A 13,324-nucleotide genomic window follows, 5' to 3' on the forward strand; every position below is an offset into this window, starting at 1 on the left:
TAGAAGATCAAGAGGTCTTTCTAAAAGGTATAACTAGTAATTTTTCTTTCTGCATCATACTAGTTATTTTTGGAAATAATACCAAATACAAAAGGCATGCGATTCTAGTATTTCGAATATGTTTTTTCGATGTTGTGTTCTTTTGTTTTTTCTTTTCCCTTGTGATTTGATTGTTCTTTTCGGTTAACCTAAAGTTATTTTAGGAAATTAAATATTAGCTTTCCATAAAAGGTTTTGTCTAGTCGGTGGTGGTTGCTCCCATATCCAAGAAGGCCATGTGCCTCGCCACGTCAGTACTGGGAACCAATTATGGAAATTAATATTTAATGGAATTAATAACTTAAGGTGATTTGGGTCGAACGTGTTAAGTTCCGCAGGAGACCCAAGTCAAAACCTAAAAGAACGAATAGATTAAGTTTTAGATCAAACGTGTTAAGTTCCGCAGGCGATCCAAAATTTAATTTAAAAGAACACGTGGTAGCTAGGAAAAGGTTCAGACCTTTGTACAAAATTTTTGTACAGTGGAACCTCTAGGTTTTCCGAGTAGCAACCAACAAACCCCTCCACTGTACAAGAGCAAGAAGAATCCAGAGAGGGTGACTCTTTGGAGCAAGACCAAGAGGAGGACTCCGAGGTTGAGAGATGCTCAATCTCCGAAGAAGAAGTCCAAGAAAGAGCTTCATCTTCAAGGGAGTGCAATGAAGAGAACAAGGAAGGAGCATATTCCTTGTTTCATGAACAAGAGGATGAAGAAGAAGGTGAAGCCTCCACCTCTAGGATTGAGGGGGAGCAATCTTCATTGACACCGGATCAAGAGCAAGAAGAATCCTCCATATCCGGGTCAAGAGAAGATGAGGATGAAGAAGCTTCCACCTCCGCAAGTCAAGCAAAATCAAATGGAGGAATATCTTCGGATCAAGAGGAAGCTTCTATCTCCGGATCAAAAGGAGAAGATGCCACCCCTACAAGCAAAGGTATAAATATTTCAATTAATGATAAAAATCATATCATATGCTTTGAATGTAGGGAACATGGGCATTACAAAAGTAAATGCCCTAAATTGGCCAAGAAGAAGGGCCAAGTGGCACAAAAGGGCAAGGTGAAGCCCAAGGAGACCATCCCCAATACAAAGAAGAGCAAGGAGCATATTATATGCTTCTCTTGCAATCAAAAGGGGCATTACCGAAGTCAATGCCCCAAGGGGAAGAAGATGGTCAAGTCTCAAGGAGGAAGCTCAATTCAAGGGGGAGCCTCTAAGGTAAAGAAGAAGGTAACATTTGTTGAGCCTACCCCGTTACGTTATGGTAAAAAGCATAATAGTTCTAATTTTTATCATTTTAATGCAATTTACCATAAGAATAGAAAGCATAAGGGCATTACGGAAAAGCATGTGGCCCTAAATGCCAAGACTACCCAACCTAAGGTTAGGAAGATAGATAGACATTTAAGCAAGAACACTAAGGATAATAGATACAAGCCCAAGAATAAAAATGCTCATGGATCAAATGAAAAATCAAATACTAAGGACTTAGTGAGGGAAAATCAAGTATTGAGATCAAGACTTGATAAATTAGAAAAGACCCTAAAAAGATTGGAAAATATCCTATTAGGGCAAAATGAGCATAACCTAGGTTTAGGGGTACAACAGCCATCCAATGACCATAGAGGTTTGGGATACAAACCCAAAGCTAAAAAGGATGCGCTTAGTTATCATAAGGTTCATATAGTTATGGAACAAACCCTTAGTTTAGAGGTCAAGTCAAGGATACAAGGGAAGATATCCCTAGAAGTATCTTTGCAACCAAAGTGACTAAGATTTCTAAGAAGTCTAAGAAAGTCACTAACAAGGTCACAAGAGAAGCTATCCCTAGAGTTGACCTAGAAAATATGACCAAGGCTTCCAAGAAGCCCAACAAGGTCACTAGGAAGGTATCTAGGGAAGTTATCCCTAATGAGTACCTAGAGCATCCAAGGAGCACCAATAGGTGTTGGGTTCCTAGGAGCATCTTCTCTACCCCATAGATGGGTTAGAGAGTGTCAACTCCGATTAGAAGGGTAGTTAACCCAACTTTGAAGAAATTGACACTCAATGAGCATTTTCAAGGTTATTATTAACCCTTTGAAAATGAAATGGAATTATTATTTACTCTTTGAAAGAGTAAAATGTGTCAAATTTGAGAAGTATTGATTTTATTTTTAATTGGCACAATTTGGGAAAGTATAAGAAATACCAAGTTGGGATGTTGATATTTTCTTAGTAATTTAAGGCAAATCTAAGCCTTAATTAAATGTGATTACTCTTGAGGAAAAATGGAATATGCCAATATTTGAGGATATGCTTAATTGTTAAGTGGCATAAACAAATCAAGAGAAATAGAAATGTCAATTTAGGTTTTGGCATCTCTTTGAAGCGTTTAGGGCAATTTAGGTTTAATGTTTTAAGATAAAACAAGTTGCATATTTTGAGTTTAGCTAAGTGGTTAAGGATACTTAGATAAGAAATCTAGGTATCTTATTAATGCTAAACCTTGTCATGATTGTTTGCCCATTTTATGTCATGACATCATACTTAGTTTTGTATTTTGCATTAATGATTTATTATGAAAAATACAAAAATATCATGTCATGTCATACATACATCATGTAGCTACAGGAATCTTTCTTTTGAAAGCTATTTCTTTTTGATGTATGCCATAACATCATCATGCATCGCTTTATTTCCCTAAAATTAAGGATAAAAGGCATTTATCAACATTTGGTTACCAACAAGTGGTACCAACAATTGATCATTAACAAGTAACATCCTTGGTGGATGTTCAGCACGTAAAATGCCTAGATAGATATGCATGATCCCTAGAATAGGGCAAAACCAAAATCTCACATCTCACAAGGACTATAAGGTGACTTGTATGTGTTTTAGTGCACATTAGATACAAGTGAGATGTAAGGATGATGAACAAAACTCAAGATGTTGAATTAGTATATTCTTTTGAGTTTTAAGTTCATTAAAACACATAGTTATGTGTTTTCCCATCATTGGGAAAGCTAATGTACAAGTCATGTGCATTAAGCCCAAGGAATATGGTGAGATATTGGTTTTGAAAAAGTTTTTAAAATAATTTTGGAAAACCTTGGTGAATGCTATCTTTTGATAGTAATCACCATTGAATAGTTAGACACAAACTTGAAGAAAACACTAAAGTTTTTGCAAGTTCTCAAGTTTATGTCAATCTTTAAAAATATGGTGTATTTTCATAGAAAACTATTTTTCCATGATAAATTATACCCTAAATAATGTCTACACAAATTTTTACGATTTTTGGAATTTTGTAGAATTTTCTAGGGGTTTCTGAAATTGGCTGAAATTGAATTTTCAGCAATTTCAGGCCTTCACTCGATCAGTGGATCGATTGGAATGCCTCAATCGATCAACCGATTGATTGAGAAGGTATTTCTCACGAGCAGAAGCTCACTGGATCGATCATCCGATCGATCCAAGAAGACTGAATCGATCAGTGGATCGATTCAGCAGGGTTCAATCGATTGGAACCCAACTCCAATCGATCGAAGATGCTGATTTTGGCTGGGAAGGTCTGATTTCAGCATCTTTGAACCTATTTTAGTCTAGGTAACTATTCCAAACCCCTGAAAATACATTTGTATACATAAAAAGGGTGTTTTCATGTGGAAAACAAGGATGGATTGGTTAAGGAAGGCTAAGTTGAAGTTTAGGTTGAGGTTTGTTTCAAATTTTGAATATTTGAACCTCGAAACTTCTAAAATTGGGTTTCCTAAAGTTTTAGGGATTCCAAGTCATTGTTGGTGCAATGACAAAAGTTACCACCATGTCTTTAGGGGGAGGGACTCTTTAAAGACATGAAAATTATTTTTCATGCACCTTGGAAGGCGGTTAACCTTCCGTTAAGAACATGCTCAGGGTTGAGCGTTTGAACTTTAATGGGGAGTGGATATCCTCATTGTTCAAGTGGTTTCAAGTGGCTAATGCTCAAGGATGGCCATTTGCCTACCTTGGAGAAGAATGTAGGGTTAAGGATAATGAAGGGTATGGGACCTTCATTATCGTGTTGATCACAACGAGTGAAGTTGTGAACAATGATGAGCAACTCTTCAGGGGGAGAGTTTTCAACAAGTGAATTTGTTGATGTGTGCCCAAAAATGGGGCATGGTTTGATGTGTGCCAATAGAGGGAGAATGAAAGGGAGTAAGTTAGGCTCTCATTACCTAGAGGGAGTTTGCCCTCTTAGGAGGAGAATGGAGAGCTTAACTTATGTGTTCATTACCTAGTGGTATGAAGAAGAATGAGGCTATGAGATTAGCCTAACTTACATGTGGTATTGTAAGTGTTATTGTGGTATTTTCAAACATCAAAAAGGGGGAGATTGTTGGTGCAATATCCCTTAGGTCAAGGTTGACCTAGTTGACCAAGTTTGAGTCTTGGTTTGAGTTTCGATGTTTGACAATACATGTAGACACATGGACAATGCAGGTGCAGTTGCTCATGTGGGGAGATTCTGATCAGGGACTGATCAGTGTGGATGAAGAAGAGTCAAGTAGGTCAAGAGTGACCGGATACCTAACTGGGAAGTCCTAACTGGAAGGTTAGGCAGAGGAGGAAGTCCTAGTGAGTGAAGCTAGGCAGGAGGAGAATCCTGGTGAGTGAAGCCAGGTGAAAGACCTAGTGAGTGAAGCTAGGCAATTAGGAAAATCCTGGTGAGTGAAGCCAGGTGAAAGACCTAGTGAGTGAAGCCAGACAAGGGAAAATCCAGATGGATCAAGGATGATCGGACATCTGGTGTTGGGAAGTCCAAGTAGGTCAAAGGATTGACTGGATACTTGGCATGAGGAAATCCAGATGGGTCAAGGTTGACCAAACATCTGGTGGAAGTCCAAGTAGGTCAAGGGAGTGACCGGATACTTGGCACGAAGAGAAAAGTCCAAGTGGGTCAAAGGGATTGATCAGACACTTGGTGGGGAGTCCTGGCAGGTCAAGGGAGTGACCAGATGCTAGGCATGATATACCAACAGGTCAAGGTTGACCGAATGTTGGTTTGAGAGGCTTGGGACTTGGATTTGGGCAAAACCAAGAGCTAGATCGATCAGTGGATTGATCCAGGAGCTGGATCGATTAGTGGATCGATCCAGGCTTTTCCCAGCAAATAGAAAGCCTCTGGATCGATCAGTGGATCGATCCAGGCTTTTCCCAGCACACAGAAAGCCTCAGGATCGATCAGTGGATCGATCCAGAGGTCCCAATCGATCAGTGGATCGATTGGGACGCTGCTGTTTCACGCGATAAGCACTGGATCTATCCGTGGACCGATCTAGGCGTTTTTTCAGAGCACAGAGGCGCTCTGGATCGATCCGTGGATCGATCCAAAGCCTCCCCGATCGATTGGGAGCTTTCGAATCGATCAGGATCCGACCGTTGCGTCGTATTTGAGCTGCAGGCGTGCGATGGCTGCGGTAGCACTTCACTGTTTCATCTCAGATCTCTCACCAGCTCCTCCACAGCGCTCTCAAAGCTCAGATCGCCAGTTCTTGAAGGATCTTGGAGGTTTTCCAAGTCAAGAGGCCGATCAAAGACAAGGAAGAAAGCTAGGGTTAGGGTTTCAACACTCATTGTAAGCTTGTATTTCATTACCATTCCCCTTCTTCTTGTATTGAGAGTCTTGTAGGGCTTCTCCGCCTTTGGTAGTTACCATAAAGGAGAGTTTTATTAGTGGAGGGTGTGTGAGTAGGTGTGGATCCTTGGACTAGTCACCTCTTGTGAGGTGGATACCAAGTAAACCAACCGTGTTAGCGTTGTATGCTTTTGTTTCTGTATTTTCCGTTGCGCATTCTTGAAGAAACAATCATCGACGAGCACCGAGCACGCGACGAGCTATTCACCCCCCCCCCCCCTCTAGCTCCTTTTCGGTCCCAACAATATTTTTCCAAGATTAACTAGAAAATGTGTTTGATTAAATGTGATCATCATTTATTTGTTTTTATTGAATGCAAATTTTTATTATTTCAAGCTCAGAATTGAAACTGCTAATTCTCTTAAACAAATGCAATAGAATGTAAAGAATTACAAAGTAAACTCAATTCATTCTGTTCAACTACTCTTGCCTGAAATTAACCTAACTCGGAATTAAAGAACTAATAACGTCTCTACTTAAGCTTAATTTCCAACAAAACCTAAACAACTGATACAAATCAATCGAAACCTAACTGAACTTTGAAACCTAAGCATATGTAGAGAATAAATCTTAAAGCTGCAATGAATCATAGAAAAAAATCAGTTTAAGGAGACAAATCTTGACAGCAATTCTAAACTAAATTGAAATATGAGAATTCGAAACTCACTAACAGAATTGAATCTAAATCACGAATTAAAAGTTGAAACCTAAGTATGAATTGAAACCCTAACTTCTGTTCCTAATTACACTTTCAAACTCAACCAAACACTATAACAGAAACACAATAGTTTGATCTAACAGAACACATTTCAATTGGGTTTGTCTTGCAACGTAAAGGAAACAAATCAAATGAACACAGTAGATCTACGAATTGAAACTAAAAATCAAATTAGAAACATCTGCATCTCAGATCAGTGTCATGAATTGTCTCGCTGCCGAAATTGTAGAGAAACTCTCGGAAACTCCCATGAGTAATCACCAGATAAACTCAGAGTCACGGTTGAAAATTGAGAAGTGTTCAGTTGGTAGAAACCTCCCTACAAGCTTACAATCTCATCAAGATGTTCGTTGTCCGAAAAACAGAAGAAGAAAAATGATACTCGATCGACAATCGATCGATCGATTCAATGCCGATGTCGCGAGGAAATTAAAGAACAAACGTGAAGCAGAATCTCCGGAAAAACTCCTCCGAATCTTCTGTTGCTTGATAGAATCCCTCATATCTAAAAAACTCCCAAAATCTGAGCTCTTCTGATACGCGTAAAATGCGAAGATCGCGATAGAAAAACCTCCTCTCGCGATCTGATGGTCGGGAAAATGGTCGCAGGTCACTCTTAATCAATCCAGTGATGACAGATCTTGAATTCTGATTGAGATGTTGATGGGAGCGTCGGCGTCGTTAAGGTGGAAGACGGTGAACAGTGGCATTGTCGCGAGGAACCAAGCTCCAGAAGCACTGTAGCTTCTCGCGGGTTTTAAATCCTCCTCAGATCGGATCCAATGGCTCAGAATCATCAAAGCTTGATCAACGGTGGAAAATAGTCTAAATTCCGATCCAGCAGTGCTGATCCTCATCTACGATCCAGATCTGCTCCTCATTAAGTCGGATGTATCAGATGCTTAACGGATGGCCCAGATCTCTCCAATCTTCAATGGACGGTCCAAATTGATCCAGAGCTTGATCGCCTCGTTAAAACTCTGATCCGAGTACAACTTTGGTTCAGATTCATCCCATTCCAAGAACCTTTGATGCCTACAAAATAACAAACAAATATTAGCATCAAATAAAGCCACAATAACATAATTTGTAATTAAGTCCAAAATTAATACAATGTATAAAAATGTAGTGTAAATATGAGTTCTATATATGAAAACTACATCAAACCATGATTGTATGAATGAGAATAGTATAGTAAAATCATGGTTATCAAATTCCCCCACACTTACTCTTGAACGTCCCGTGAAAGTCAAGAAAAACTAAAATTCCTACTTAAATGGCACCCCCTAAACAAATTCATAAACATGATTAGAAAATAAAGAAAGTAAACCATCTTAGATTATCACATTTCAAAATCTCAAGCATTCATGGACTTAAAACTTTACTCTTGGTTAACGACATAATAATTTCCATCAATCATAAATAAATTGAAATTGATTCATAATAAAATCTCACAAGATAGAGTTTTTGTGGTCCTCGTCCTATCTCACATGTAATAACAAAAATGGAGGGCACTCGTGCTACTTGTGCTTCTTGAACTACCATATGCTTGCTTATTTTCTACTCTCCACCGTGATCATGGATACAAATCACAATATGAAGGTTAATCATGAAGAAAAAGGAAATATGAATTAAGTGAACATTAAAGCATTAGTTGCAAGAAAAGGAAGAAAAGAAAGGAAAGAACTAACTCAAAGAAAAGATAGAAAGAAAGCATGAATTTTAGTTCTAATGGAAAACATGGATACAAAAGAGTGATATATAAATGAATACTTGACCATACTTCCCTGTTTTAACTTCTTCCATAACATTCTTCCAATTGCTTCACCATTTTCAACAATTTTAGTTTCTCATTCCTCTAATAACCAACCCTTGAAAACCATTTCATTCATTCCCAATTCCAGCAATCTTCATTTACTTAGCTTCAATTCTTAGCCTTTCAAAATTTCGGTACAAACTGCATAGTAAATCTTGACCTTTATTACATTTATCTTCTTCCTGTTTAGCTAAAAAACTCACTGTGCATCTCCTTTTTAATTGTTTCTTTCAAGTTCTACTAATGAACCTACTAATCCTTGAAGAATTTTGACCATTTGTTTCACCTTGCATCACTGACCCATTTGCAAAATAATTCTGAATTTCAGCTCTGCAATTCAACTTCAGCACTTTGATTCTTCAAGATTCTGTCACATAAGTTTACCACAACATAGAGGAAATGCAACAGCAATGCAAGATCTTCACTGCTTTTCCCTCTAGCATCAACTGATATGGTATCAATTTTCATTTCCTTGTTCTCTGATTTTCATTCAATCCAACAATGAGATACTCGGATCATATCTTACCTCCCCCATACTTAAATCTTTGCTCGTCTTGGGCAATGAAACCTAACAAGTTCTCAACAAATTAAAACATTAGCTACAAGGACAGAAATGCACTTTCTATTATGTTCTATTCCCTTTAGTCTCAATTACTTGCAGCAATCTGCAACTTCAAAGAATCAGCATAATGTATCAAGATTAAGAATTCTAAGTCATTCTTGCTTGAATGCTGAATAGTTGAACTTATCCATGTCCTTCATTTAGCATCCAATCAATAAAAACTTGAATTCAATCACCTTTTAAATCAGAATATAAGTCACAAGATCAACAAAACAAATGTACAATGAAGATATTCAGTTTGCAAAGTCTTTCTGTTTTAAATCTCCAGTGTCAACATAATTTTCATTTCTGACAATATAATGTTCAAAATTGAAGTATTCTATCAATTAAAGGGTGCTTACCACTTGAATTTAAAATGATAATCCATAATGATCAAGTTCCAGTGGTTGCACAAGCTTCTTTTCACCAGCAGTTACCTTGTTCTCAATTCTATAAAGATTCTGAACAGAGCTGATAGAGAATTGGTAAGGATTCTGCACAGTTTCAGCAGCTTAAAATTTTGGAAAATGAAACATCTTCTTAAGCTCATCTTTCTGGAAAATTTTGCAGATATCACTATGTATCAGGATTCGGATACTAAATTCAGAACTGCTGGAGCAATGTGCCAAATCTGTGAAGTTGCAGAATATTGCTAAATTGTTGAGTTGGATGAGCATTTGTTGAGTTTCATTTGACATGAACTTTGAGTTCCATAAATTCCAACTCAAAGACTGCAAATTCAGAATTCCAGCTCAACTGCAGAATGAACAAATTCAGGTTCAACTTCCAATTTCCAGCCAGCACAAATTGAGATTTCTGCAAAACTCTATAGAGTTTCAAATTTCAATCTCTGATTTCATAAATCAGATGTAGAGGAATGCCTCTTGACTTGAATGACAATAAATGATCGAAGTTCAAATTATACTCCTTAATCAGGTTTTCAGCAACAGAACATTGTTTCAACAGCTTACAAATTAACATTTCAGCAGCTATATAGGCATGTTACATGAAGAATTCTCTTGCCAAGAATAGAACACCACAATAACCAGATTAAACAACATTAGAAACTGAAAATACAAAATCTTAACTCAAGTTTCTCAATAAATTGAAATCTGCTGATAAAATTGGCACACATTTGATACAATTCAACAACTAAAATCTGTTCTAAACCTCACTGCTAAAAGTATCAAGTTCTACCCTTTCTTTCTTCTTTTCAGATTCAATGATTCATGAGTGGAAAAGTAATAAAATTTCGAATCTTGATCCATAATGATCAAATTCCAGCAGATCTACATTACTGCTTCTGCAAAGAAATTGTTTCCAGAATCAAACAACAACTTCTAGAATCTGTTTCTTCATTTTTTTCAGCACCTTGATTCCATCCAGTAGATTTGTAAAGAACTTACTTGCTGCTCTTGCTATATTTTTTAACTTCCAATGATTCTGATCAACTTGACATTCCGTATCTGTAAGGGACTTAATTCCATTCTGTTTTGATCAATTGAACAGCCTTGATCTCTATACAAATTTATTTTTTATTTCTGAGTTTCATCATTGTTTCCTTAGAATTGAATCTTCCATTTCAGACTTGCATAGCTTTTCTTCATTTACAAGTAAGAAACTCCCTTGGTTAACATGGAAAATGATCTCAATATGTATGGTTCAGAAATTATCAATTTAAATCAAGCAACAGATTCCTGCATTTCTGTTTCATACATGGCACAACTCATGGGCAGCACATCCAACAAAATGCTCAGATTCCAACGTTTCTATAATATTTGGCCAACCAATTAATCTTTTCCCATCCCAAGCCATCAAATTAAGGTTCTATCTCTGAAATTTCCAGCATGTACAGCTTCCACCATAATTTCCCATTCTTCTAGATCTTGGCACAACATTGACACCAAGTATGTATTAAAAATGCACTCACTTTTTACTATACTCTTCATTGACCCAATTTAATTCAATGTAGCAATAACAAGAAATTAGCTTAAAAATTCTCAGTTTGTTTCAGCAGATTTCTAAATCCTGATTATAATGAACCTCACAAAATTCTTTCCCCCACACTTCAACTTAATCCACCTTGGTCCAAGTATCCATCATATAGCAAACCATATATCCATATCCAAAAGATTACAAATAAAAAGACATAAATTGATATGATGATTATCAAGAAAAATAGCAAGATTTTGTGTGGAAGAAAGAAACAACTAGATTTACCTTCATAAACATGATTTAATCCATTAGATTGTGGTTTTGAAAGAATCAAAGCAAGTTCTAGAGTACAATAACACAAGTACACCACTCAATTAAGGCTCATCCTCACTAGGTATGAAAATATATCAATCCAATTTACCAATCAAGTGTCTATCATTAAATAGAAACCTTGAGAAAATTAAAAGTCCATTATTGACATTAAGCTTGAAAATAGATTCTCAAAACTAGCTCACAACCTCTACCTCTAACATGTAAAAGAAAAATTGCGTAAGGGGTGCCATTTTCTTATTCAAAGCAAAACAAATTTCAACAACAAAACTTCAACATTAAAAATTTATTCTTCAAACAAAAACAAACATTTTATTAAAACAACTAGAAATGAAAATAAGAAGAAAGCTAAGTTGGAACAAACTCCCCTTCACATGAGTAGATAGCATCAATAACCTTCATCTTTTGTACCACCTCTCCATTGCCAATCTCATGAAACAACTTGAGTCTATGCCCATTCACCTTGAAAATCTGGTTGGTAGCCTCTTCCCTAATCTCAAAATCTCCACAAGAAAACACATTAGTCACAACATAAGGTCTTTCCCAACAAGATCTCAACGAACCTTTAATCAATTGAAGCCGTGACCTATATAAGAGCACTTTGTCATCAATATTAAATTCTTTGCTTACAATGTGCTTATCATGAAAATTCTTGGTCTTCTCTTTGTAGATCCTTGAGTTCTCAAATGCTTCTAACCGAATTTCCTCAAGTTATTGGAGTTGCAATTTCCTCTCTTCTTTTGCCAAGCTAGCATCAAAATTGCAAGCTTTAATTGCCCAATAATCTCTATGTTCAATTTCCACCGGGAGATGACAAACTTTACCATAAACCATTCTATATGGAGACATCCCTATAGGAGTCTTAAAAGCTGTCCTATAAGCCCAAAGTGCATCATCTAATCTCTTGCTCCAATCCTTCCTGTCAGGCCTCACAGTTTTCTCTAGAATTGCTTTCACTTCTATTTGACACCTCAGCTTGTCCATTTGTTTGGGGATGATAAGGAGTAGCAACTCTATGTAAAACCTCATATCTGCTCAACATAGCCTTCATGTGTATGTTACAAAAATGTGTCCCCTGATCACTAATTATCGCTCTGGGCAATCCAAACCTGCAGAAAATATTTGACCTGACAAAACTCACAACAACTGAAGAATCATTAGTCCTGGTGGGTATGACCTCCACCCATTTGGAAACATAATCAAATGCCAATAAAATATATAAAAATCCAAAAGAGACAGGAAATGGACCCATAAAATCAATACCCCACACATCAAAAATCTCACAAAATAACATATAATGTTGAGACATTTCATTCCTAGGTCCTATGTTCCCAGTTCATTGACACCTATCACATGATCTACAAAAAACATAGGCATCACGAAAAAGGGTAGGCCAATAAAATCCACACTCTAAAACTTTCCTAGCTGTCCTCTGGGGTCCAAAATGTCCCTCACACTCAGATGAATGACAAAATGCAAGTACAGACTGAAACTCAAAATCAGGTATGCATCTCCTAATGATCTGATCACTACAAAATTTCCATAGATAAGGATCATCCCACACATAATATTTTGAATCACTTTTCAATTTATCCTTTTGAGCTTTTGAAAATTGTGCAGGAAAAACATTACCTACTAAAAAATTTACCAAATCTGCATACCATGGAGACTCACCATGCACCCTAAAAAGTTGTTCATCTCTAAAGTCATCATCAATAGCCGTGTGATTCAAATCTCCTTCAATTCTGCTCAAATGATCGACAACTAAGTTCTCCTTCCCACTCCTATCATGAATCTCCAAATCAAACTCCTGGAGTAGAAGCATCCATCTAATCAGTCTGGGCTTAACATCTGACTTCTTAAGGAGAAACTTCAAAGCTGCATGATCAGAAAATACAACCACGTGAGAACAAAGTAAATATGATCCAAATTTATCTAAAACAAAAACAATGGCAAGAAGCTCTTTTTCTGTCATGGTGTAATTTGCTTGAGCTGAATCCAAGGTCTTTGAAGCATAGCAAATCACATGTGATGCTCCCTCTACTCTCTGCCCAAGAACTGCCCCAATGGCAAAATTTGAGGGATCACACATAAGCTCAAATAGTAATGTCCAATCTGGTGGCCTGATGATAGGTGCAAAAATCAAAGCCTCCTTCAATTTCTGAAAAGCTTCCTTGCACCTCTGATCAAACTGAAACTCCACATCTTTTTGAAGAAGCTGA

This window comes from Zingiber officinale, chromosome 2A (assembly GCF_018446385.1).
Source record: "Zingiber officinale cultivar Zhangliang chromosome 2A, Zo_v1.1, whole genome shotgun sequence".
Lineage (NCBI taxonomy): Eukaryota > Viridiplantae > Streptophyta > Magnoliopsida > Zingiberales > Zingiberaceae > Zingiber > Zingiber officinale.